The sequence below is a fragment of the Podarcis muralis genome, chromosome 2 (genome assembly GCF_964188315.1).
Source record: "Podarcis muralis chromosome 2, rPodMur119.hap1.1, whole genome shotgun sequence".
Taxonomy (NCBI): Eukaryota; Metazoa; Chordata; class Lepidosauria; order Squamata; family Lacertidae; genus Podarcis; species Podarcis muralis.
This window is the reverse complement of record NC_135656.1, coordinates 110,508,427-110,533,745: the sequence shown is the minus strand read 5'-3', so window position 1 is coordinate 110,533,745 and position 25,319 is coordinate 110,508,427. Positions and strand designations below refer to the sequence as shown.

The 25,319-nt window shown below is 47.2% G+C and overlaps 1 long non-coding RNA gene across 1 annotated transcript; it reads left to right on the top strand.

Annotated features, from left to right (window-relative positions):
• Window positions 1-22,895: 22,895 nt before the first annotated feature.
• On the top strand, window positions 22,896-25,038 carry LOC114591999 (uncharacterized). The gene is made up of 3 exons (XR_003705416.2): window positions 22,896-23,150; window positions 23,323-23,459; window positions 24,832-25,038. It is a non-coding gene; the product is annotated as an uncharacterized LOC114591999 (long non-coding RNA).
• Window positions 25,039-25,319: the final 281 nt, after the last annotated feature.

Here is a 25,319-nt window from a genome sequence, read left to right as displayed (position 1 = left end):
ATAAATGCCAACTAGTACAAGACCAGGGCTGGCACACCATGAGACAAGGTGGCAAGATCCACAGGGACAGCAGATCTGGCCTCAAAGGAATGCATTGCTGCGGTCGCTGCCACAATGGTAGCAATAGCCAATGCATGCTTCTTGGAGACCAGATCTGCTGCCACCTCGACAGTCCCCCACCCTCCCAAAAAATACTGCCTCTAAGGTGGCCTCTTGGTGAATAGGAGGCACCGTTGGTCTCCACCCGTCCCTAGGGAGGGCTTGGTCCTCTGAGGTGTCCTAGGCTCGCAACTGCCCAGCATGTCTGATCACTCACTATTTTTTGGTTTGCCTTAGGTGCCAAAATATCTTGTGCGGGCCCTGTGCAAGGCACGGCACAGGAACTTACTGGGATACAGAGGTACTTCAGGTTACATACGCTTCCGCTAACCCAGAAATAGTGCTTCAGGTTAAGAACTTTGCTTCAGGATGAGAACAAAAATCGTGCTCCGGCGGTGCGGCGGCAGTGGGAGGCCCCATTAGCTAAAGTGGTGCTTCAGGTTAAGAACAGTTTCAGATTAAGTACGGACCTCCGGAACGAATTAAGTACTTAACCCGAGGTTCCACTGTAGTATGAAAAATTATAACATACACCAGTGTGCCAATCCTGCAAAATCTGCAAGGGAAATTCTACCCAAGAATCGTGTGTGTGTGTGTGTGTGTGTGTGTGTGTGTGTGTGAATGCTCACCTTCCCTTCTCTTGCCTTTCTGGTCATTGAGGGATTTGCGCTCCCAGGTATCGCACCAAAGCACAATCTGTCTTGGGGGGGGGGCGGAGTTAAATCTGCTACTGATGGCATGATACACATACAAAGGATCTGTAGAGATCCTTGTAACCAGGGTTGCCATACGTCCAGAATTTCCTGGACATACACGGAATACTGTAGTCGGAAGCAGTGTCCGGGTGGAAACTAGCAAAATGTCCGGGAAAATCCAGATGTATGGCAAGCCTAACAGAGCCAGAAAAAGGACCTAACAGAAGCAGAAGACATCAAAAAGAGGTGGCAAGAATACACAGAGGAATTATACCAGAAAGATATGGATGGCTCGTACACTCCAGGTAGTGTGATTGCTGACCTTGAGCCAGACATCCTGGAGAGTGAAGTCAAATGGGCCTTAGCACTGCTAATAACAAGGCCAGTGGAAGTGATGGTATTCCAGCTGAACTATTTAAAATTTTAAATGATGATGCTGTTAAGGTGCTACACTCAATATGCCAGCAAGTTTGGAAAACTCAGCAGTGGCCAGAGGATTGGAGAAGGTCAGTCTACATCCCAATCCCAAAGAAGGGAAGTGCCAAAGAATGCTCCAACTACCGCACAATTGCACTCATTTCACACGCTAGCAAGGTTATGCTTAAAATTCTACAAGGCAGGCTCAAGCAGTATGTGGACCGAGAACTCCCAGAAGTGCAAGCTGGATTTCGAAGGGGCAGAGGAACCAGAGACCAAATTGCAAACGTGCGCTAGATTATGGAGAAAGCTAGAGAATTCCAGAAAGACATCTACTTCTGCTTCATTTACTATGCAAAAGCCTTTGACTGTGTCGACCACAGCAAACTATGGCAAGTTCTTAAAGAAATGGGAGTGCCTGAAGCTGAGGCTCCAATATTTTGGCCACCTCATGAGAAGAGAAGACTCCCTGGAAAAGACCCTGATGTTGGGAAAGATGGAGGGCACAAGGAGAAGGGGACGACAGAGGACAAGATGGTTGGACAGTGTTCTCGAAGCTACCAACATGAGTTTGACCAAACTGCGGGAAGCAGTGGAAGACAGGAGTGCCTGGCGTGCTCTGGTCCAGGGGGTCACGAAGAGTCGGACATGAGTGAACGACTAAACAAATGGCAAGCCATGTTGGCAGTGTCGTTTTTGCAGATTTCCCTTTTAAAAAATAGCTCCAAAACGGCATTTCGCTTTTTGTAATATGGCAACCCTATCAATGTAACAAGCTTTGCCTCACTTTGCTTAATGGTAGGGTCGGTCCTGGGCCCAAGGCATTTTGCTGCCTGAGGCGTACAAGACGATGCCATCTATTCTAAGGTTACCAGACGTCCCCGTTTCCCCAGATTTTCAATTCAGTCCCACACAAAATCCATTGAAGTTGAAAAGTGTCCCCAGAATCATTGAAAAAATCTGGTAACCTTAATCTATTCCCCATACAGAAGCCCATCAGGTTGGCATTTGAATCTTACAGCAACACAGGTGAGAGGATAGCATTGACCACATCATCTGAGGACAGCAGGCTAACTGAGGGAGCACAGGGATGGCAATATTATAGCACACACCTCTCCTTGCTGCAACTTCATGGATCAGACCCAGAAAGAGGGCCTTAAATTGCTCCTTTTTTGTCCCCCCATTAAAGTAATCGCAGCAAACATGTACAAATTGCTTCCACCCAGGGGCAGCAGAGATTCAAGCCCTTGCATTGCTTTCCCAAAGTACAGTCAAATATACTGTATTGGGGGAATCCTCCTGACTAAGTCAGTTCCGTAAGTTGACACTTGCAGCTTTATCCTCTTGCAATTCCTTTGTCAGTTCAATCAGATGAGAGGCTACATGTGACAAGCTGCAAGACAGGGCACACATATGTTCCGGTTGCTATGGAAACACTGCCTAAAATGGCTTCCCTGTGGCGAGATCCTCCCTCTCCCAGCAGAAAACAAAACATAGCACCCAACAAAACACTCATATTTGTGAGCCCCACATTCCTGGCAACAGCCGGGGAGGAGGCAGAGAGAGACCGACTGCCATGATGGCCCCGATCCACTTAGGGAGTACTTCTAAACTACCGCCAAGGCGTGAAGCGGCTCATCACCACCACAGAGAAGTCATAAGAACATAACAGCCCTGCTAGGTCAGACCAAAGGCCTATCTTGTCCATGGCGCTTACCCGTCAACTGTCTGGGACATCCCATTTGAGAGCAAGATTACAGCCAAACACACATATTGAGCGAGATTGTGGCACCCCAAAACATATTTTAGGGGGCCAAGCTCTTGCATAGGTCACATGACTTGCACGGGAGAATGTCCTGGCAGACGCGTCCTGGTTTCACTCTGGAACAAGTTGGAGGCTATGGTTACATCATTCCCATAACTAAAACTACCACAAATATATCCATGTTTTCAAAAGTAGGAAAATTGGCTTTTTAAAAAACAAGGGATCCACAGTACAGTGGTACTTCAGGTTAAGTACTTAATTCATTCCAGAGGTCCGTTCTTAACCTGAAACTGTTCTTAACCTGAAGCACCACTTTAGCTAGTGGGGCCTCCTGCTGCTGCCACGCCGCCGGGGCAGGATTTCTGTTCTCATCCTGAAGCAAAGTTCTTAACCCGAGGTACTATTTCTGGGTTAGCGGAGTCTATAACCTGAAGCGTATGTAACCTGAAGCGTATGTAACCCGAGGTACCACTGTACTTAGCTAACTGGGCTAAACAGCCTCTGTCCAGTATACCTGAAGGAGCATCTCCACCCCCATCTTTCTGCCTGGAGACTGAGGTCCAGCGCCAAGGGCCTTCTGGCAGTTCCTTCACTGCGAGAAGTGAGGTTACAAGGAACCAGGCAGAGGGCCTTCTCGGTAGTGGCGCCCGTCCTGTGGAACACCCTCCCGTCAGATGTCAAGGAAATAAACAAATATCTGACTTTTAGAAGACATCTGAAGGCAGCCCTGCTCAGGGAAGTTTTTAATGTGTGACATTTTAATGTATTTTTAATCTTTGTTGGAAGCTGCCCAGAGCGGCTGGGAAACCCAGCCAGATGGGCGGGGTACAAATAATAAACTATTACTACTACTACTACTACTACTACTACTACTACTACTACTATTATTACTGGGGGCCACTAGCATAAACCAGTGTTTCCCAACCTTTTTTGGGCAAAGGCACACTTGTTTCATGAAAAAAATCTCGAGGCACACCACCATTACAGCCCCGTGACGTCAGCGCGCAGCGTCACGCCGGGAGGGACATGAATTGCTAGCAAATTACATAATCACCTCCTTGAGGGCTGGCTCATCTTCTCCGAAGGCAGAACCCCATTAATTAACAGCACAGACTCACACCATAGCCAAGACGAGGGGGGGAAACCTCAGTCATGCACAGTCATGCACATGTGGGGGCTAAATGAGGACGAAGACCGGGCAGAGAGCAGGGTTCAAATCACCCCACCTGGCCAGGACAATCCCTGGGTGCTCCCTTGGGCCACTCGCCTGACCCACCTCGCAGGGCTGTTGTTGCGAGGATAACACGGGGAGAACCACGCGCGCCCCCGGGAGCTCCTTGGAGGAGAAAGCGGGCGATGAATGCAATGCACGAAATATATGAGAGGCGACCAGGTTTTGCAGGTGAGGGGCCCCCGCCAGCCTCCGCTTCCAACACCCGGCGCAACGACGCCGAAGTTTCCCCCCGGGCTCGGCTCGGGGAGCAGCGCTGCTCCCCCCCCCGGCTCCCCTTCGCCCTCCCAGCTCTCTCTGCCGCCCACTGGGGACCCCCCTCACCTGCCAAGTCCGGAGCGCCGGTGGAAGTTGCATGCATGCATGCAGGGCGCCGCGTTGCTATTGCATTGCACTGCACTCCATGCAACGCCTGCACGCATGCATTGCCTTGCACGCCCGCCAAGGGGTCTTCCCGCGGTCCGATGCGTCCCCTCCGGCGCGGATGCAGCATTGCAAAAATAACCCCCCCGACGCAGCCCTACCTGGGGGGCAGCCTCCGTCGCTCCGCCTCCGCGGGGATCCCCGGGCTCCATCCTGCCGCCCGATCTCCAGGGGGCGCAGGCAGGCTGCGCGGGGTCTGCGCGGAAGAGCCCCTGCCCGCCCGGCCGCCGCCGCTGCGCTCATTCCATGGCCGGGAGAAGAGCGCTTCAAACAAAACGCCCGGCCCGCCAGGCCACGCTGGGAAACGTAGTGTGCGCACCCCGCGCGGGCGCGGAGCCCAAGGGCGAGGGGACTACGGATCGCGCCGGGGACGGAGGGGGAGAGGCCGGGTGCAGGGATGGAGGGACGGGTGGGCGAGCGAGTGAGTGAGTGGCAGCCGCCAAGCCTTGGCCGAGAGCCAGGAAGGGCCTCCCCGGAGGAGGAGGAGGAGGAAGGCGCAGAGCGGGAGGGAGGGAGGGAACCCCAGGGGTCATCTAGTGACGGCGCCCCAATCGAAAATTTGACTTAAAAAAAAAAATCTTTCAATTTTTTAATTTTTCCCGCGGCACACCAGGCAACATCTCGTGGCACACTAGTGTGCCGCGGAACAGTGGTTGGGAAACAGTGGCATAAACCATCTGATTACCACCCGCTCAACTGTTAGGAAGTTCAAAGTACTGACAGTAACAAAAGCATGAAAAAGATTAACTATGAGAAAAGAGTAGAGAATTTTGGGAGGGAAAAAAAGATGGCCACTCTGCAGAAAGTCCCCTCCAGCAGTCCCTTTTATTGTGCATTCCTGATGACTTGCGCACATGATGTTTTCAGGGCAGTCACACATGAGCCCATGTTTACAATACTGTTTGTACCTGCAAAGATTTTGGGACATTCGTACTGCTTCATTTCCAACCCGTGCATATCCCGTGACCGCCTACTGAAATCCCGTAACTTTCAACACCATAAACGTTCTGATATATTTTTGTCCCGCTTTTGCTGTGCCGTAGCCCACCCCGTCCCCCGTCCCAGATAGCAATTAGGTGGTTGCAGTGAGGTGGCACAAATTAAAAACGGAATAAATCTTCTCTTAATGCACTAATTATTGTGTCAAGCACAGGTTGTGGAACACACCCACATGAAGGCAGCCGTCGGGAGGGGCCCAAGGAGAGTCAGATAAAGGAAAAATCTCAGAAATTTCCTCCAAAGCTTTTCTGCGGAAAAATCTCCGCTCTGCTCTGGTGCAGAGCAATGAGAGAAGGGAAGATTACATCCCGGCGTCGACGTGAGCATGAGCAATCATAAGATGTAATGAAATGTTGACGTGGACACAGAGTAGGCGGATGATTGCATGGTTCACAAATGGAGACGGATGCGTCAGTATATCTGCCTTGGTGGCCATAATTTATATAGCTACCTGGAGCTGTAAACGTATAAAAGAGATTTTGATTTGGGGCACCAAGGCATGCACACTCATCCTTTGATGGCTGTTATTTTTATGGCGAAAACAAATTACTGCTTTCTTTAATCAGCCTGAGGCCCGCCTCTTCTTTTCTCACCTGTTATTTGTGTGTGTGATCCTTGTGCTCTCTGTTCTTTACAGAAACTCTTGGGGTTTGTTTTCTGCATCTTTATACGTCTAGATAGGATTTCTAACAGGAGATAAGCAAGGTATTTTCCTCAAAGATCCACAAAAGAGGGCTAGGGTATTCATTTGTGTGTCAGCAAAAAAAAGAGGCCACAGATTTGCCCAGCAATCACTTACACTTATTTAAGTATTTGTAGATGCACATGGGGGGGGGGGGTCAAATAGAAATTCAATACAGTGGTACCTCTGGTTAAGAACTTAATTCGTTCCGGAGGTCCGTTCTTAACCTGAAACTGTTCTGAACCTGAGGCACCACTTTAGCTAATGGGGCCTCCTGCTGCCGCCGTGCAGCCACCGTGCAATTTCTGTTCTCATCCTGAAGCAAAGTTCTTAACCCAAGGTACTATTTCTGGGTTAGCGGAGTCTGTAACCTGAAGCGTCTGTAACCTGAGGTACCACTGTACATCTCACCGTAGTTGAGTCTTGCACAGTTGACTTGTGTTAAGTTGTGGGTGAGCATATCAGACGACACAGCGATTCTTCAAACAGCTCTTGTTTATTCACAGGCCAGGACAGAACTGAACTGAAGGGTTCAGCCAGCCTGCTTATATAGAGCTCCAGTACAACGTTACTGTAACAACTTTCTAAAACTATCCAATCACTGAACGTCACTTTCGATCCCTTATTTGCATAACTATCTACAGTATCCCCCTGCTGGCCCAGGGTGAGAACTTCAGTACATAACAACTTGCACAGCTGCTTAGCGATCTAGTTGCTTCCTGCGAAGGGGCAGCCTCGAGACCCCTGCCCTCCCTTCGAATGGATCTTTCCTTTAAACCAGACTTGGGCCAGCCTTTCAGATGGAGCGAGGCTTCAAAGAGAAGACTGCCCTGTGAAAAATAGGACACACAGGGCCTAAGGATCACTCAGGCCAAAGATCACATCACTCGCATCAGAACAGGAGGCGCAACCCCTTGGGGACTATGGTGACATTTGCAAGCCAGAGAAACTGTTGTGGGCATTGCAAACACACACGCATGCACAAAATATCACCTATTTTGTTAGCTACAAGAGAATGCTTCTTTCAAACCTAATTTCAGCAGGAAAAGAGGAGCTTCTGGGGTGCCATGGAAAACCCCTCCAGGCGCATGTGTGCGCATGGGCACCGTGTTGCCAATCACTAGATTCCTTTTTTAAAAGATATTTTAATTTTGAAGCAATGGGAGGAATTCAACAGTTGATTGTTCTGTCAGGGAAAGCATTCTGCTTTGCCAGGTGAAACAATCCCTTGCCTCTTCTAGACCTATTCAAGGTGTTCTCCTGACTCCCCCAGAGTAGATGTAAGGTGTAGTTTGTGGGGAGGGTAAGGGACGTGGGTGGTGCTGTGGGTTAAACCACAGAGCCTAGGACTTGCCAATCAGAAGGTTGGCAGTTCGAATCCCTGCAACAGAGTGAGCTCCCGTTGTTCGGTCCCTGCTCCTGCCAACCTAGCAGTTCGAAAGCACAAAGTGCAAGTAGATAAATAGGTACCGCTCCAGCGGGAAGGTAAACGGTGTTTCCATGTGGTGCTCTGGTTCGCCAGAAGCAGCTTAGTCATGCTGGCCACATGACCCGGAAGCTGTCTGCGGACAAACGCCGGCTCCCTCGGCCAATAAAATGAGATGAGCACCACAACCCCAGAGTTGGTCACGACTGCACCTAATGATCAGGGGTCCCTTTACTTTTACCTGTGTGGGGAGGGGGGAAAGTCCTATTGTGCAAGCAGAAGCCCTTGTGGGCGGGAATCATAAGTTGAAGCCCAGCCTTTACAAACCACATCAGGTTCTCCAACACAGAGCCGGAGCCGTCAACAAAAGTTAAGAACAAGCAATCAAATGAGGTGTACAAGCAGAAAAAAGTGCATATTAGTCATACACATTGACAACCCCCTAGATTAAAGGATTTTAAGGGTTCACACTAGAGGTTTTTTTGGCACCAAGGGCAAATGTTAAAACCTGTTCCCTCCAACCTCCCTCATATATTTTTTCTTTAGCAAAAGGGGGGGGGGGTTAGCTTAGCCCTCTCCCTATTTTAGCTCTTTACTGGCAGAGAGATCCTCTTCATAGCAAAGCATTTTAAAATGCAAACCTCCATCAGCAGTATGAAATTTTATAATCCATCCTACCAGCCCAAGACTCTGCCACTTATTCCACTATATCTGTAGTTCCAGCCTTAATAAAGAAGTCAAGCAGAACCCAGAGGTCCCTGCAGTGAACAAGACATTGCCCCCTGTTGAAGATAGTGCCACTGAGGATGTCAAGAGTACATTTCTTTGCCGCCATTTCCTCTGCTACTGCATTCTGAGCCCCTTCTCTATGTCTAGTTTTTCGCCTAGGACTGGCTTTTCCAAGCCTTCTATCTTTATGTTTTTGCAAATCCAGGTTTTCCACCAGCTGTATATTTACCAGAGAGCTTCATTCAATCCAAAATCCCTAACAAATGTACCTGTGTGATACGCGTCTTTGCAACTGCAGGTTTGTCTTAATCATGCTCTGCATTTTAGATGTGCACTTATAACCCTTTCTGTGTGCACCGAAAATGCAGTGAAGTAGGAGCTCAGGTTTCCTATACATTTAATTTCAGTCATGCTTGTGGAGCTGTGGGGAAAACACAAGCAACTGTATCTTTCTTCCAACTAGATTCCACTCCTTGTGTCTCCTACATGACCAATGTCTCACCTCACAGTTTCTGGTATGAACCAGGAGTACCATGTTGCAAAACTTTGGGCTAGTGGCAAATGATTGTTTTTGCTGCTCTTACCACCAACTTCATCATTGTAATTACCATCGTACGTCAACCTGCTTCACCCATCTGATGAAATTGCCCATGGCCTACAAAAGTTCATTCCAGAGCAAATTATTTATGGAGTTCTGGACACATAAAATCTCTCCAGGACCTTCTTCTTTTTTTTCCTAATTAATTTTTTATTAAATTTCCAATATACATTCCATCAAAATTTAACATCCATTTCTAACATATACATCTTTTAGACTTCCCTCAGCCTATCTGACAATTTCCCATATTATCACAATTACTCACATTTCTTAAATTTATAGTGCACTTTAACAATCTTAATCTTATCATATCTTTTAAGCAATATTTCTACCAGTCATTTTCACAGAGCTACTTGAAAGCCAACAAGCGTTAATTGCTCCTCACATATATTTTTGATATACTCTGTAAATTTATTCCAGTCCTCGGTGAATCTCTGATCGCGTTGGTTCCGAATTCTCCCCGTTAATTTGTTCATTTCTGCATATTCCATCAGTTTCATTCTCCATTCTTCCCTCGTCGGCATTTCTTCCTGTTTCCATTTCTGGGCCAGGACCTTCTTTTAATAGGGTTGGGTAGAAGAGGAAGCTGCCAACATTGTCCCTTCCAACAACTCGAAGAATACCTACATCTCAAATGCTGAAACCAATTATCTCAGTTGTTAGACTGGTCAATGATTTAGTTCAATTTTCATCAGACCTAGCAGTTAAAGCTATGGTTTTCCCAGTAGTGATGTATGGAAGTGAGAGCTGGACCATAAAGAAGGCTGATTGCCGAAAAATGGATGCTTTTGAATTATGGTGCTGGATGAGACTCTTGAGAGTCCCATGGACTGCAAGAAGATCCAACCTCTCCATTCTGAAGGAAATCAGCCCTGAGTGCTCACTGGAAGGACAGATCATGAAGGTGAGGCTCCAATACTTTGGCCACCTCATGAGAAGAGAAGACTCCCTGGAAAAGACCCTGATGTTGGGAAAGATGGAGGGCACAAGGAGAAGGGGACGACAGAGGATGAGGTGGCTGGACTCAGGGCTGATTTCCTTAAGAATGGATAAGTTTGATCTTCTTGCAGTCCGTGGGACTCTCAAGAGTCTCCTCCAGCACCATAATTCAAAAGCATCAATCTGGAATAGGACACCCCTATTTTCATCGGAGAAATGTTGGAGGGTATGTCATTGTGCAGGTAACCCCAACAGTCAACATTAAAGTCTGATCAGGTTCGTATGGGTGCAGGGTGTGTGTGTGTCATCAAATATGAATATGAAAAGAGATGGGAACAAACACCAGTTTCTCTTGTAAGTTGTTGCTATTTAGTACCACCAGCAGGAAAGTGCACTATATATTTAAAACAGTGTGCTAGCACTTTAAACCACCCTGGCGTCCCCCCCAAAATCCTGGGAGCTGTAGTTTGTTAAGTGCACTGAGAGTTGTTGAGAGACCCCCTACACCACTCCCAGAGTTACAATTCCCAGAGTGAAGGACTGAATTAACAAGCGGTCTTTCACAGCTCCCTGAGACGGGTAGCCAGACATTTGGGCGCCGTCAGCTTTGTCCCAGTAAGGTCCTGACTGGTGTCATTTTGAAATAGGGGCATGGCAGGGATACCATGTGCCAGGAATACAATATAAGCAAGGATAAACACCTGCCCATTATTCAGCCTTATCAACAGCAGCATCCGTCGTTGCAACACACCCACTATCTGTGCCTCTCTGCCTTTCAAAACCTGCTCGGCTACCAACCCACACAATAGCCTCTGTAAAAAGCCACATGTGTTTATATTTGTAGACGAAGATGGGTATCATTTTGCCACATTCATTAAATGCCAGTACCAGATGCAGCCAAAAAAGCTTTGTGCACAAGTAAAGGCCATTGGCTTTTTGCAAAACAGGGTCCCTATAAATGATGCAGTTACCAGTAAGTGCCTGGGATATTCTTTAAAAATACACACATGTAACAGCTAAGCATCTGCTTTCAAAAATGAAACTTTTAGACAATGCCGTGTCATAGCGAACATGAAAACCATGCTAGCCATGAGAAGCACACACGGCAATGGGGCTTTTCCGTTTGTCATGAACCGCCTTTCCAGAGAGATGAGCTATTTCAACACCAAGAGATGCATGATTTGAATGTGGTGCCTGCTCAGATTTCTGCAGCTTGGGAACCGTATTTTGCATTCCTCAGATCCTCCTTCCGATAGCTGCCAACGCAAAAGGAAACTTTATTCTTAGGATCAAGGCCCTTTGCTGCACGAAGCCTACAGCAACAATGGGCAGAACAGGATCTGCGTGTTTTTTCTTAACGAAAAGTTCCAAGATCCACAAACCAAAATAAAATAACAAATACAAAATGATTACTGTACTTGAAAGCCATTACTTGTATGTTTACACTGTACAGCACACAGCACAAGTTGCAATATTCTGAGGAAGAGGAAATAAATTTTACTGAAGTAAAACACACTCAGTGTGTTATACAGTGGTACCTCGGTTTACAAACTTAATCCGTTCCGGAAGTCCGTTCTTAAACCAAAACCGTTCTTAAACCAAGGTGTGCTTTCCCTAATGAGGCCTCCCGCCGCCGGTGCCCTTCCACTGTTCAGCTTCCGTTCTTAGACCAAGGTAAAATTCGCAAACCGGGACACTATTTCCGGTTTTGCGGGGTTCGTAAACCAACTATTCATAAACAGGGCTGTTCTTAAGCCGAGGCACCACTGTAATAGCTAGAGCAGTGGACTTGGATGTAGGGATGCTCTGATCCACCAGTCCAAAGGAGGGCTTGTGCGAGTAGTTGGGTACAGAAATACCAAAGAAGGAGACAAAAAAGGCCAGAGTGCTCAGTTCCAATGCTTTATTAAAGAAAGGTGTAGTCGACTTACAGCAAAGCAGCCTGCCAGTTATCCTAGCCTTTGCAGACACAGGACGGACACCACAGAGAGGATATATCTTTTCTGCACCCAAGCATACACAAAGCAGCATGCGTCACTTTGGCCAGGACTTCCCATCATTTCACCTGCCCAGGTGAGGACATAGGTGGCAGTTACCCAAATATTACAGCTAGCTCTCCTTTTCTGGGCTCAGAGCCCAGCACCCCAATCCCACAGATAAGGACCACATCAAAGCAAGCCAATTAACTTATATCAAAGCAAGTGAATATAAGAAATGAGGTGTCTGCTCATTGCGGCAACAACTACCAATTAATTGTGGGGTTATCTCGACTACCACAAAGCTTCCGGAACAGTACACCTTTGGTTCAACACAGGAGGGCGGGCAGGAGTCTGACCTGACCTTCTGCCTTTCAGAGCTGTTTGATCTTCAGAGACTGGCAAGCAAAGCTTTCCAAGGTTATCAGCTGCTAAGATCCGCTCTGGAAGGCAAGAGAGAAAGAGCCAGTGAAAAGGTTGAGTCAAGGAGATCTGGGATGTGTGAGAGACAAGATGCATTAACACACACACACACACACACACACACACACACACACACACACACACACACCTTTCACTCCTGCCTTGTCTCAAATGATACAGACCAGAGGAGGAGTGGAACCCTAAACGATGGCAGCTCTCAACTGTCACACTGAACAGCATTTTAATAAATAATAATTTTTTTTATGTATATTCCGCCCTTCCCGGTTCAGAAAACCAGGCTCAAGGCAGCTAACAACAAATTTAAAACACTTAATTGTAAAAGCAGCATAAAATACAGTATAAAAACATGAATAACTCAAAATTCAGAAATCAATTTGGGGGAAATCCAGCTAATAAGCATTAGATAGTCACCAGGGCTAGCTGGCTGAATTGGTCCTACTTGGGCCAGTGAGGAGGCCTTGGGGTCTCAGAGCGGGTGATCTTCATAAAAGGGGAGGGGAAGGGAAGAGAAGAGAAGGGAAATAAAAGATCAGGCTGAATTCAAATTAAAGGCCAGGAGGAATAGCTCTGTCTTACAGGCCCAGCAGAAGGAGGTTAAATCCTGAAGGGCCCTCGTCTCATGGGACAGAGCATTCCACCAGGTCGGAGCCATCACTGAAAAGGCCCTGGCCCTGGTGGAGGGTAGTCTGACTTCCTTTGGGCCTGGGACCTCTAAATTAAGGTTATTCATGGACCTTAAGGTCCTCTGCGGGGCATACCAGGAGAGGCAGTCCCGTAAATACGAGGGGTCTCAGGGCGGTTCACAGAATAAAATCAAGATATAAAACCACAAAATACATAATAAAAATATAAACAACAACCCAATAACCCCCCCCCACAACAAAAACATTTTAAAAGGGCATAGGATGTCAATCAAATCGGGCATAGGATGTCAATCAAATCACCCAAAGGCCTTGGTTAGAGAGAAACATTTTTGCCTGGTGCCTAAAGGTGTATAATGAAGGCACCAGCTGAACTTCCCTGGGGAGAGCATCCACAGATGGGGAGCCACTGCAGAGAAGGCCCCGTTCTCGTGTTGCCACCCTCCGAACCTCCTGAGGAAGAGGCACACGAAAGAGGGCCTCAGAAGATGATCTCAGGGTCTGGGTAGGTTCATATGGAAAGAGGAAGCCCTTGAGATATTGTGGTCCTGAATCGTTCAAGGCTTTATAAGTCAAAACCAGCACTTTAAATTGGGCCCAGAGACTAATTGGTAGCCAGTGCAGTCAGACCAGGATCGGTGTAATATGCTTGAACCGTCTTGCTCCGGTGAGCAACCTGGTTGCTGAATTTCATGCACTTTCATGATTATTTGCGCTCATAATACAGTGGTACCTCGGGTTAAGTACTTAATTCATTCTGAAGGTCCGTTCTTAACCTGAAACTGTTCTTAACTTGAGGTACCACTTTAGCTAATGGGGCCTCTCGCTGCCGCCACACGATTTCTGTTCTCATCATGAGGTAAAGTTCTTAAGCCAAGGTACTACTTCAGGGTTAGCGGAGTCTGTAATCTGAAGCGTATGTAACCTGAAGCATATGTAACCAGAGGTACCACTGTAGTATCATGGTGGTTATCCATGATCTCACTTTCAATAGTGTTTGCACCTGCAAAAGGTCTGGGGCAGGCATTCTGCTTTGTTTTGGATCAGACATCCTGCTGCAATCCTGTAACTTTTTATACCACAAATATTCCACTTTATTTTAATTTTTGTCCCACGTTTGCTGCACTACAGTGCAAGATTGTCCCCTCCAGATTGCAATAACATGGTAGCATTGGGGAAGCATTACAGAACAGCTCATAAAAATACAGGGACACGGGTGGCGCTGTGGGTAAAACCTCAGCACCTAGGACTTGCCGATCGTCAGGTCGGCGGTTCGAATCCCCGCGGCGGGGTGCGCTCCCGTTGCTCGGTCCCAGCGCCTGCCAACCTAGCAGTTCGAAAGCACCCCCGGGTGCAAGTAGATAATCAGGGACCGCTTACTAGCGGGAAGGTAAACGGCGTTCCGTGTGCTGCGCTGGCTCGCCAGATGCAGCTTGTCACGCTGGCCACGTGACCTGGAAGTGTCTGCGGACAGCGCTGGCCCCCGGCCTCTTAAGTGAGATGGGCGCACAACCCTAGAGTCGGACACGACTGGCCCGTACGGGCAGGGGTACCTTTACCTTTACCTTTAATAAAAATATAATGCCGTGTGGACAGTCCAGTATAAATCTGCTTGCAATGCACTACGGATGCATCAATGACAGGTTGCAGAATATACCTGCGAAAAGACACCAGCCCAAGGACTGTATAAATAGGGATATTTGAAGTTTACATTGCTGCACACAGTGGATTGAATATACATTGGTACCTCGGGTTAAGTACTTAATTCATTCCGGAGGTTCGTTCTCAACCTGAAACCGTTCTTAACCTGAGGTACCACTTTAGCTAATGGGGCCTCCCGCTGCCACCGCACGATTTCTATTCTCATCCTGAGGTAAAGTTCTCAACCCGAGGTACTATATCTGGGTTAGCGGAGTCTGTAACCTGAAGCGTATGTAACCTGAGGTACCACGGTATTGGATGCACTGTTACACCCCAGATCCCAGCTTCCCGGTGTCTGTTGCTATTTTTGTGACAAAATAGCATCGCACAACAGCTTGGCTAATTAGTAGCTATCACGAGGATTTCCTTTCCTTGTGAGTAATGGATTTGTAAATGGTGAAGGGATTATATATATCGATAGATTTAATCCGCGGGTCATTAAATGCTGAAAGAAATAATCTATAGTGGATTTAATTTAGGCACCCAACTGTTAAATGCCTAAACGGCTTGGATTGAAAGTTCTCAGCGATAGAAGAGGAGGTAATTTGGCCTAAGCACTTGAGAGAAAAGGCAGGAGTGAAATGTAAAGATGTGCATCCCATTCTATCCATATTAAATTGAAGTAACTGGCACTGCGTCACATTCCAAAGTGTCGCTGCCCCGTTGATTTGGAAGGGAACACTGCAAACTTTTCTTAGACAATCTCTGCTCCTTTCTCTGTAACAGATTCCTCGTCTGCAACAGCCTGGTTTCCTCTTTGAGAAGAATCAGATGGGCTGAGCGCATGAGTTATACCCAGTGACTCAGCGATCGCTTGGGCAGCATAGTTTGCCCATGCAAACTGGTAGGCAACAATCGCACTGATTCCCGTCTTTGAAAGCTGCTGCCACGCAGAAGTAGATGAAACTTGTGCAAAGGTTTTTAAGCACCTATGCAGAGCCCTGGCTGGGTCAGACCAAAGACTGCCTACTCCAAACAGTGTCCAACCAAAAGCAGGATATGAAGTCCTCTCCTGCTCATGAGCTGCAGCGATTGCCAGAGGCTCCACCCACAGCTACCAGAAGCTTGCCCATGAAAGAATGTGGCCCACAGGCTAGAAAATGCTTCTGCGCCTGTTATGTACCGAGTTGAATAGGGTCCAAAATGCAGCAGTCTGATTGGTCCTAGAACAATAGGACCCAGAATGCAGCAGTCTGATTGGTCCTAGAACAATAGGATCCAGAATGCAGTAGTCTGATTGGTCCTAGAACAATAGGATCCAGAATGCAGCAGTCTGATTGGTCCTAGAACAATAGGATCCAGAATGCAGCAGTCTGATTGGTCCTAGAACAATAGGATCCAAAATGCAGCAGTCTGATTGGTCCTAGAACAATAGGATCCAGAATGCAGCAGTCTGATTGGTCCTAGAACAATAGGATCCAGAATGCAGTAGTCTGATTGGTCCTAGAACAATAGGATCCAGAATGCAGCAGTCTGATTGGTCCTAGAACAATAGGATCCAGAATGCAGCAGTCTGATTGGTCCTAGAACAATAGGATCCAGAATGCAGCAGTCTGATTGGTCCTAGAACAATAGGATCCAAAATGCAGCAGTCTGATTGTTCCTAGAACAATAGGATCCAGAATGCAGCAGTCTGACTGGTCCTAGAACAATAGGATCCAGAATGCAGTAGTCTGATTGGTCCACAGCAGCCACCCAATCCAGCTCCAGGTGGAAGTGAATCCGCAACCTGATTGGCCTACAGGAGAATTCCAGAATTAGCCAATCACGTGGGGCCCATTGTGTAAATAATGTCTATAAAGCAGATGTTCTGGGGGAACTTCCATTCCTCCTCACCACTATGAGCTGAATAAAGAGCATGAAATCGACTCTCGACTCGGAGTATATTTCAGCGCTACTTCCCCAAGGCCTTACGGGGTTCACACAGAAGTGTGGGGTGTGTGTGTTAGTGTTGACATGCAGAGGGCCGGGAGGCCAGCTGGCTAGCCCCTGCTGGGCTGTCCCCTTCCAGCCATCCCGCTGTGAAGACCATCAACCTCTGCCCCAACGTAAATCAGCGACCCGGGCTTCAAAGCCAGGGCACACTATCAGCAGATTGAACTGTGTACAGAGAATAGGCGTGAGGCTTGTGGAAGCATATTACAACTACATATTTATTAATCATAAATCAGGACAAAGAAACATGTCTCTCTCTCGTCGTCTCAGAGAGAAGGGAAAAGCAAAAGCAACACACAATGGAAGTTCCCAGCAAGCTGTGCTGGAATGTAAACAGACACGTGATACGCAACAGTTCCACATGTCTGTTCCTTAAGGTGAAATGGAAATCTCAACAGTTACCTCTGGATCTGTTGCTGTCACTTGAGGCTCAGGTGGCCTCGGTGGCATGGAGTGCTTTCCATCAGCTTCGGTTGGTGGCTCAGCTACGCTCCTATCTGGACAGGGATAGCCTATCTACCGTAGTCTATGCTCTGGTAACCTCTGGGACTGCCTCTAAAGACAGTATGGAAACTTCAGCTGGTGCAGAATTCGGAGGCCAGGTTGCTCACCAGAGCAAGACGGTCTGAACCTATTACAGCGATCCTGGTCCGACTGTACTGGCTGCCAGTTAGTTTGCAGGTACAATTCAAAGAGCTGTTTTTGAGCTCTAAAGGGCCACCTCTCTACATATGAACCAATTTGGACTCTCAACCATCATCTGAGGCCCTTCTTCATGTGGCTCCCCCACAAGAGGCCCAGAGGGTGGCAACACAATGATACCCCCAGAAAGTTAGGGTGAAGGCATAGCAAGAGATTTGTCTTCAATCTAGGGGGTTGGCTGGGGATGTTGTTCCTGTTGTTTTTTGTATGTTTATTTCCGATCTTGTGATTTCTGTGGAAAGTGTTCAGTCTGGTTGCGTATTTTTTAATGGTTCATTTATTATGACTACTTTTGTTTTGTTATGGTGACATATTTTTTCAGGCAAAGGGATGCAGGTGGCACCGTGGACTAAACCACTGAGCCTCTCAGAAGATCAGCAGTTCAAATCCCCACAGCGGGGTGCGCTCCCATTGCTCTGTCCCAGCTCCTGCCAACCTAGTAGTTCTAAAGCACGCCAGTGCAAGTAGATAAATAGGTACCACTGTGGCGGGAAGGTAAACAACATTTCCGTGCACTCTGGTTTCTGTCACGGTGTCCCGTTGTGCCAGAAATGGTTTAGTCATGCTGGCCACATGACCTAGAAAGCTGCCTGTGGACAAATGCTGGCTCCCTTGGCCTGAAAGCAAGATGAGGACCACAATCATAGTCGCCTTTGATTGGACCTAACCATCCAGGGGTCCTTTACCTTTATCTTTTACATATTTTTTCATGTTGTAAGCTGCCTTGAGCATGGTTTGAACTGTGGAAAGGTACATACAAATAAAATTATGTATGTATGTACATTAAAGGGGTAGATGCTAAAATAATTTGTATGATGCCATTGCCCGCTGAGATGAACCACAGACAAAACAAGTGGGGTTTATACAGGGTCTTTTGGTAATCCTAGGTGAGTTTACTGTTGAAAAGGTGACAAGCCCAACTTGTAAGGGAGGTGCAATTGTCGCTGAGATGTGATGTCACCAGCTGTTGAGGTAAAAAATACAGTGGTGTGACAGATCGCAAAGTAAAGCTACAAATTTATAGCAGTTGCTGTGGTGTAAAATAACTAATCCCTGCACTTAAATGGTTCTGTTAAGCTGCCTCAGTGGGTTGTAATGATTAGAATCGGAACAAGTGTGGTTTTACGTATGATAAAAAAAATGTCATTAGTTTTCTTGCAGCAACGATTATGAATACGGACGGAGGCATGTAATATTACAGTTCCCATTAAGAATGCCTGTTTGCAAATTAAAGGTTGCTGCTGTAGGTGTTTTTGGCTGTTGAGGTTTAGCAGTTTAAGGAGCCAAGAATGTAAGGAAGCTGAGGTTATGTAAGGGCTTCTGTGTATGGCTGAGATGCAACCCTCTAGCTCTCAAAGCTTCCTTTATCAGGGAAGCCTGGTTAGGGTGTTGTGTATTTAAGCATTTGTGTTGTGGGGGTACATTTTTGCAGGCCGAATGCCGCATTTCTGCCTTGGCAACCTTGCAAGAGCCACGCGGCAGTGGTGGGCGGGGCCAGAGGCAAAAGTGGGCGGAGCAACTCGTCCGAATTTTACCTTCGCACAGAAAGCTAGTTATTCACACTCACACACCTCTGCATTTCCCACCCAGACAAGCAAGAGGCATTTTCAGAGTCCAAGGACACATTCTAGGCAGGTACAAATGCCCAAGGAGGATGGAAAGCAGGACAAGGGAGGGGTGAGACATGAGAGGAGTTGCGGCCTTGGGAGACTCCCCAAGACCAAACAGAGTGTCCTGGGGCTCATCCGCACTGGAGTTTACTGTGTGTTCCCAGCTGTTTGTGTTCCCGTTTAATTTGCATCGTCCACATTTTGCATTGTCCGTCAACACCGGCCTCAGCGCTTTCCTCCTATAAATCCAGTCAGATGGGGAAAACCAGGCTCCAAACCTCTCCATTTGGGCCTCACACAATTTGTTTTAGTGTTTTGGGGTAAATGGATCAATTTCTGCTACACCCCTCCTCTTCCTCAATGTTTTCATTTATTTTCCCCATGCTCTACGTGGGGCTACCTTGGAAGGTGATTCGGAAACTACAGTGGTACCTCAGGTTAAGAACTTAATTCATTCCGGAGGTCCATTCTTAACCTGAAACTGTTCTTAACCTGAGGTACCACTTTAGCTAATGGGGCCTCCCACTGCCGTTGCACGATTTCTGTTCTCATCCTGAAGCAAAGTTCTTAACCTGAGGTACTATTTCTGGGTTAGCGGAGTCTGTAACATGAAGCATCTGTAACCCGAGGTACCACTGTACAGCTAATCCAAAATGCGGCAGCTAGACTGGTGACTAGGAGTGGCTGCCGAGACCACATAAAACTGGTCCTGACAGACCTACATTGGCTCCCAGTACGTTTCCAAGCACAATTCAAAGCGTTGGTGCTGACCTTTAAAGCCCTAAACAGCCTCGGCCCAGTATACCTGAAAGAGCATCTCCACCACCATTGTTCAGCTCAGACACTGAGGTCCAGCTCCGAGGGCCTCTGGCAGTTTCCTCACTACGAGAAGTTACAGGGAACCAGGCAGAGGGCCTTTTCGGTAGTGGCGCCCGCCCTGTGGAACATCCTCCCTTCAGAGGTCAAACAGATACAACAGAAACTATACAACTTTTAGAAGATGTCTGAAGGCAGCCCTGTATAGGGAAGTTTTTAATGTTTCATGTAGCAATATATATGTGTGTATAGGTTTGTGTGTGCGCATGTGTGCTCCTTTTCATCTCTCAGATTTGCACAAAACCAAAAAAGGTACAAGCAAACCACATTTTTTAAAAAATCTGCACCAGATAAATTGAGCAGCAATCTGAAAATTATGTGCCGAGAATTTACAGTTGCTTTCATTTCATTTCTAGACTTCCTGTTTCTGCAGCACTCCTGAAAGGACCGTATCCCTTTATATTGATCCCTCAGATTTGCACAAAACCAGAAAACTGCACAAGCATTGCCCTCATGGTTCCTTCCAACTCTACAGTGATTCTTTGATTCTGTGATTCCACGAAATTCAACTACAAGCAGGGGTGGACTACTCTGGTCGAATTCAAAGGGGGAGGGGAGCGGATTAACAGCTATACAGTGGTACCTTGGTTCTCAAACGCCTTGGTTCCCAAGCACCAAAAACCCAGAAGTATGTGTTCCGGTTTTCAAACGTTTTTCTGAAGCCGAACATCCGATGCAGCTGTTGACTACTGTTTCCAGGGCGCCTGCACCAAGCAGAAGCTGTGCCTTGGTTTTCGAACATTTCGGAAGTCAAACAGACTTCTGGAACGGATTAAGTTTGAGAACCAAGTTTGAGAACCAAGAGTGGACATGTCCCTGCAGGCTTACATTTGCCCACTTTAAACCGTGTCCAAGGCAGCTGAACATCTCTGCTTGCCTAGTCATGATCTCTTTTTTCCCCTTCCCTTATTTTGAAGGCAACTGCCTCCAGGTGACCAAAGGCAGCAATTACTTTGCGATATCTTGAGGGCACTGCAGTTGTGACACAGGCTATTTGCCGCACAGCCCTGCATTTTATTTATGGGGCCAACGTGAGCTTGTGCTTAATATCCATGTGTGTCTTATCTCCCCAAATCTGGCTAGTGGGTGACATATTCAGGACAGAGAAGCCCTTTTACCGAACTAGAATGTTTCCTGCATTTGTCTCTCAGCTACTCTCAATTAAACACTTAAAGGTTTATAGAGCAGCGTACAGGGCAGGGAAAACTTCCAAGGCTATGTGAAGAACTTGTGACTAACCTCGCTGGTGGGCACGTGACTGGCCAATTCAGGACCGGAAGACCTGAGACCTTGGGTACATAAAGCCACCTGAATTTCCCAGAAGAACAGAACATCTCCAGGAGAAGACATCCAGGACAGTAGAAGCATCACTGCCTTGTAAGTAGGAACCTCTTTATTCACTAGTAGAACGACTCTTAATCTCAGGGATGTGGGTTGGAGCCCCATGTTGGGCAAAAGATTCCTGCATTGCAAGGGGTTGGACTAGATGACCCCTCCGAACCTTTCCTGCTCTATAATTCTACGACTAGTTGGTTGGTTCCCATGTTTCAGAAGCCCGACTGACTTCAGCTAGAAGTCAGGCATTTAGTTTCTCCACTCACACGCTGTGGAAATCCTCTTCTGGCTGAGATTTGGCAGGCCAGGAGTCCTTGCTGCTAACTTTCATACATCTCTTGACAGGCCTATTCAGTTGTTTAAATTTTCCCCTAAAGAGCCAGCCATTTCTTACGATCATATTTTTTTAAAAAATGGTATCTTATGTTTTATTGCACCTGCATACGTTGTTGTATTCTGTCTTGACATTTTATGTGAGTGGGCGGTTTAGAAATAGTTTAATGAATAAAAAAACCCAACCAGAATAATGGGAAAGAATACATCTGGTTTCTGAACTGAACATTAAGGTCTTCTGGTCTCCAGTGGACTGTGTCACAAAGCCTCTGCGATAGCCACATGTATCTCTTTCCGGCTGTTTCATTTTATCACTTTATTTTAAACTATACCACAGATTGTGTATTATGATAACATTACTGTACTAATGTTATTATAATACACAATCTGCGGTACAGTCCCATGTTTTTATTCTCGGATTTTTCCTTTTTTTAAAAAAAAAACCATGGTATCATGACAGCCACAGACAGACAAGTTCTCTCTCTCTTCCCCCAACCCTGCTCCCTGCTCTATTTGATAAATGCAGAAGTTCATTAAAGGCTTGAAACTGATATCTTGCTGGGAGAGTTTTTTGTAGATGCCAGGGTTTCCTGCATATCTGAATTCACGTATGATGCATTGCTCTGGGAAATTTAAGTTTGCATACCTCGGCCGCAGCAACTTGTGCACTCAAGCCGTAACGACAGAGAAGCAGGGGAAGTGATGAAGATTGATTGATTTCTCATGCTCTTCTGTGTGCAGAGAAGAAAAATGCGTACCTTTATATCCACAGGCTTTTTCCTCTGCGAATTCAGGACCATGGGATTGGTTTATTATTTATTTTGCAAAGAACAGGTCACCATTTTTCCTTGAACCGCTCAAATCAACATTTAACATTGTATTTGGGTTGATTAAGGCCAGGAGTAGGCAACCTAAGGCCCGGGGGCCGGATACGGCCCAACCGCCTTCTCAATCCTGCCTGTGGATGGTCCGGGAATCAGCATGTTTTTACATGAGTAGAGTGTGTGTTTTTATTTAAAATGCATCTCTGGGTTATTTGTGGGGCCTGCCTGGTGTTTTTACATGGGTAGAATGTGTGCTTTTATTTAAAATGCATCTCTGTGTTATTTGTGGGGCATAGGAATTCGTTCATATATTTTTTTTCAAAATATAGTCAGGCCCCCCACAAGGTCTGAGGGACGATGGACTGGCCCACAGCTGAAAAAGCTTGCTGACCCCTGATTTAGGCTGCAGTCAGCTCCCTTGGGAGTAAGCCCTACTAAACCCTGCCGGGCTTAATTCTGAGCAAAGACATAGGATGAGCTGTCCGCCTTAAATGGTCCCCATGTAAACGGTGTACTTGGACTGAAGATCACTTTTAAGAGGCATTTCCCTATCAAAAGTTAGAGGGCAAAATCTTCTGAAGCGGAGCAAAGTTTAGCAGGGTCAGCTTTTCTCCCTTGCTCTCTATCAAATCAATACACCAGCGCATGGGTGTTAGGAAAGAGGTAAAGTGAAAAACAGCCTGGTTGACTTTTTAACAGCTCAGCCCCTGTACGTTAAACAGCAGCCCACAGGCAGAAAGAAACCGAGTGAAGCTTTTCCCAGCACACAGGTGAAGTGATGGCTTCATTTCAGCATGCAGGCCTTCCGTTAAACACAAAGATACAAGGCTAGTTAACAATAGCAGGGGATTCTAGGGAGGAGGGAGAACGGCACAGGCCTTTTTGCACCTTGTCTGTCTTAAGGCTGCAGTGATACATTTCACCCCCATTTCTCCAAAGCAGGTGAATCCAGGAAGCTGCCAAGATGTGTAATTGCTGCTTTAGTTCGTGTTCGGGTCAGGGTTCTCTCTGGGACTGTTTTGTGAATACAGTGAAGAGTTTCCTAAGGCCCTTGAAGCATTTGATTTTCGGGTTCAAAGGTAAGACCGGTGGTTTGATGAAAACAGCATCACCGTACACCAGCTTTCCCCGGCCTGGTTTCTTCCAGATGTCTTGGACTACAAATCCCATCATCCTTGAGAACTGGGGATGATGGGTGTTGTAGTCCGAAACATATGAAGGGCCCAACAGATCAGAGAAAGCTGCTGTACGGACACAGAATGTACTTCTAACAAAAACATACAGAACATCTCTGGTTGCTTTTAAATGAGCCTCATTTAAGGCTTATTTGTCTTGCTTAGCCTTCCCCAATTAACCTCTCTTGTCCTATGCTGGCCTCATAGGGTTGAGTGTTTCGTTTCCACTTTTATTGTATTATTCTCCACTGTTCCTGGGAGCTGCCTTGCGAGGATGTAGCGCTGCAAAACATGGGATAGAAATGTTGTAAATAAAAGAATGCTCTCTAGAAGACGGGGCGAAACGTACGCTGTACGATAAACAAAGGAAAGTTTTCTCAGTTGAGACTTGTGGAACACCAAAAGAGCTCGGAAAGAGCTGAAAAGCACCTCTCTGCCTACAAACACACCACCAGGCGCTAGGAATCTTCTGGTCCATTGCGGGCACCTGTCCCTTTGAGTAGGTCCTGATCTGTGCCACCAGAATCCAACCAAGCATTGACTCCTGAGGAGACCGCAGCTGAACACCCCTTAGAGGCTCCACCAGTGGGAGAAGGGGCAAGGCATTCACCTGCCTGAGAGGAAGGAAGGAGCTGAGTTGTTATCCCTCAGGGTGGTGAGGCAGGGAGCCTCACAGAGAGGGAGGGAGATGTCCAGTCAAGACCCAGGGGATGTGCTGGGCAGGGCAAGCAAGTCATCTAAATAAGCTCCTCTGCAGAGATGGAGGAGGTTTTGAGTACGTGCCTCTCGGGCAGAGGCTATCCTTAGGTGGTTCCCCTCAAGCTCTGTTGGATAACGCCATGGAGGGAGCACCTGCAAGCTAGGTTTACATAGCCCCCTGGTGCTATGGTGGGAAGGCACAGAAATCCCAGACTTGAGACTACCTAGGGCAAGGACATTGACGCAGAATACCCTGGTTCTCCTGGATGAGAGTCTCTCCTGGGATCCTGAGGAAGCTAGCAGCTGAGCCTTACTTCAATATTGACAATAGGACAGCATCCTTCACTGCACCTGAGGGGAGCAGGCTAGCTAGAAGCAGGTAGGGAGGAAGGAAGGGCAAGGCAGACTCTATATACTCCCATCACTTTGCCAAGAAGCTGGCAGAGGCCGATGGAAGCTGTAATCCAAAACATTGACAGTGCACCAGGTTGGCCGCCCAAGGAACCTGCTTGCTTTCTGGGCCTCTGGCCTTTTGTGCTTCTCCCCGGTTCACATGTGTGTGGGTTTTTCCCCCCAGAACTGCCCGAGCGTCTTGCTGAGGCTCCCAAGCTCCCCAAGGTTGCTGAGAAGACAAAGTGAGGCGGGGCAGAACGTCTGCTGACTCCCTTCCATGATGGACTCGGCCTCCTCTTCTCCTCCAACGCTGGCAGAGCATGGATGGGTCTCCCCCCGACTGTCAAGGGGCTCTGTGATATTATGTTAGCCCCAAATTCCAAAGCAGAATAAAGCTAGTTTTGGATCTGAACCTTTGTGTCTGGCGGTTTCATTTCCGAGGGAATCACAATGGGACATTCCGAAGGAAGGGCCCATTTGGGAGAATTGTCTTGGAAAGTCACGGGTGGGTTTTAAGAGACACAATGACGTGGTTTGGGTACAGGGAAAGTACAGTTTGTGTTCACTGCCCCTGTCCTTTCTTTAAAAGCAGACGGCCACAAGTCGGGAAGCACAAGTTGTATCCTGCGTGGCTATTTTTATTACACTGGTACCTCAGGTTAAGAACTTAAT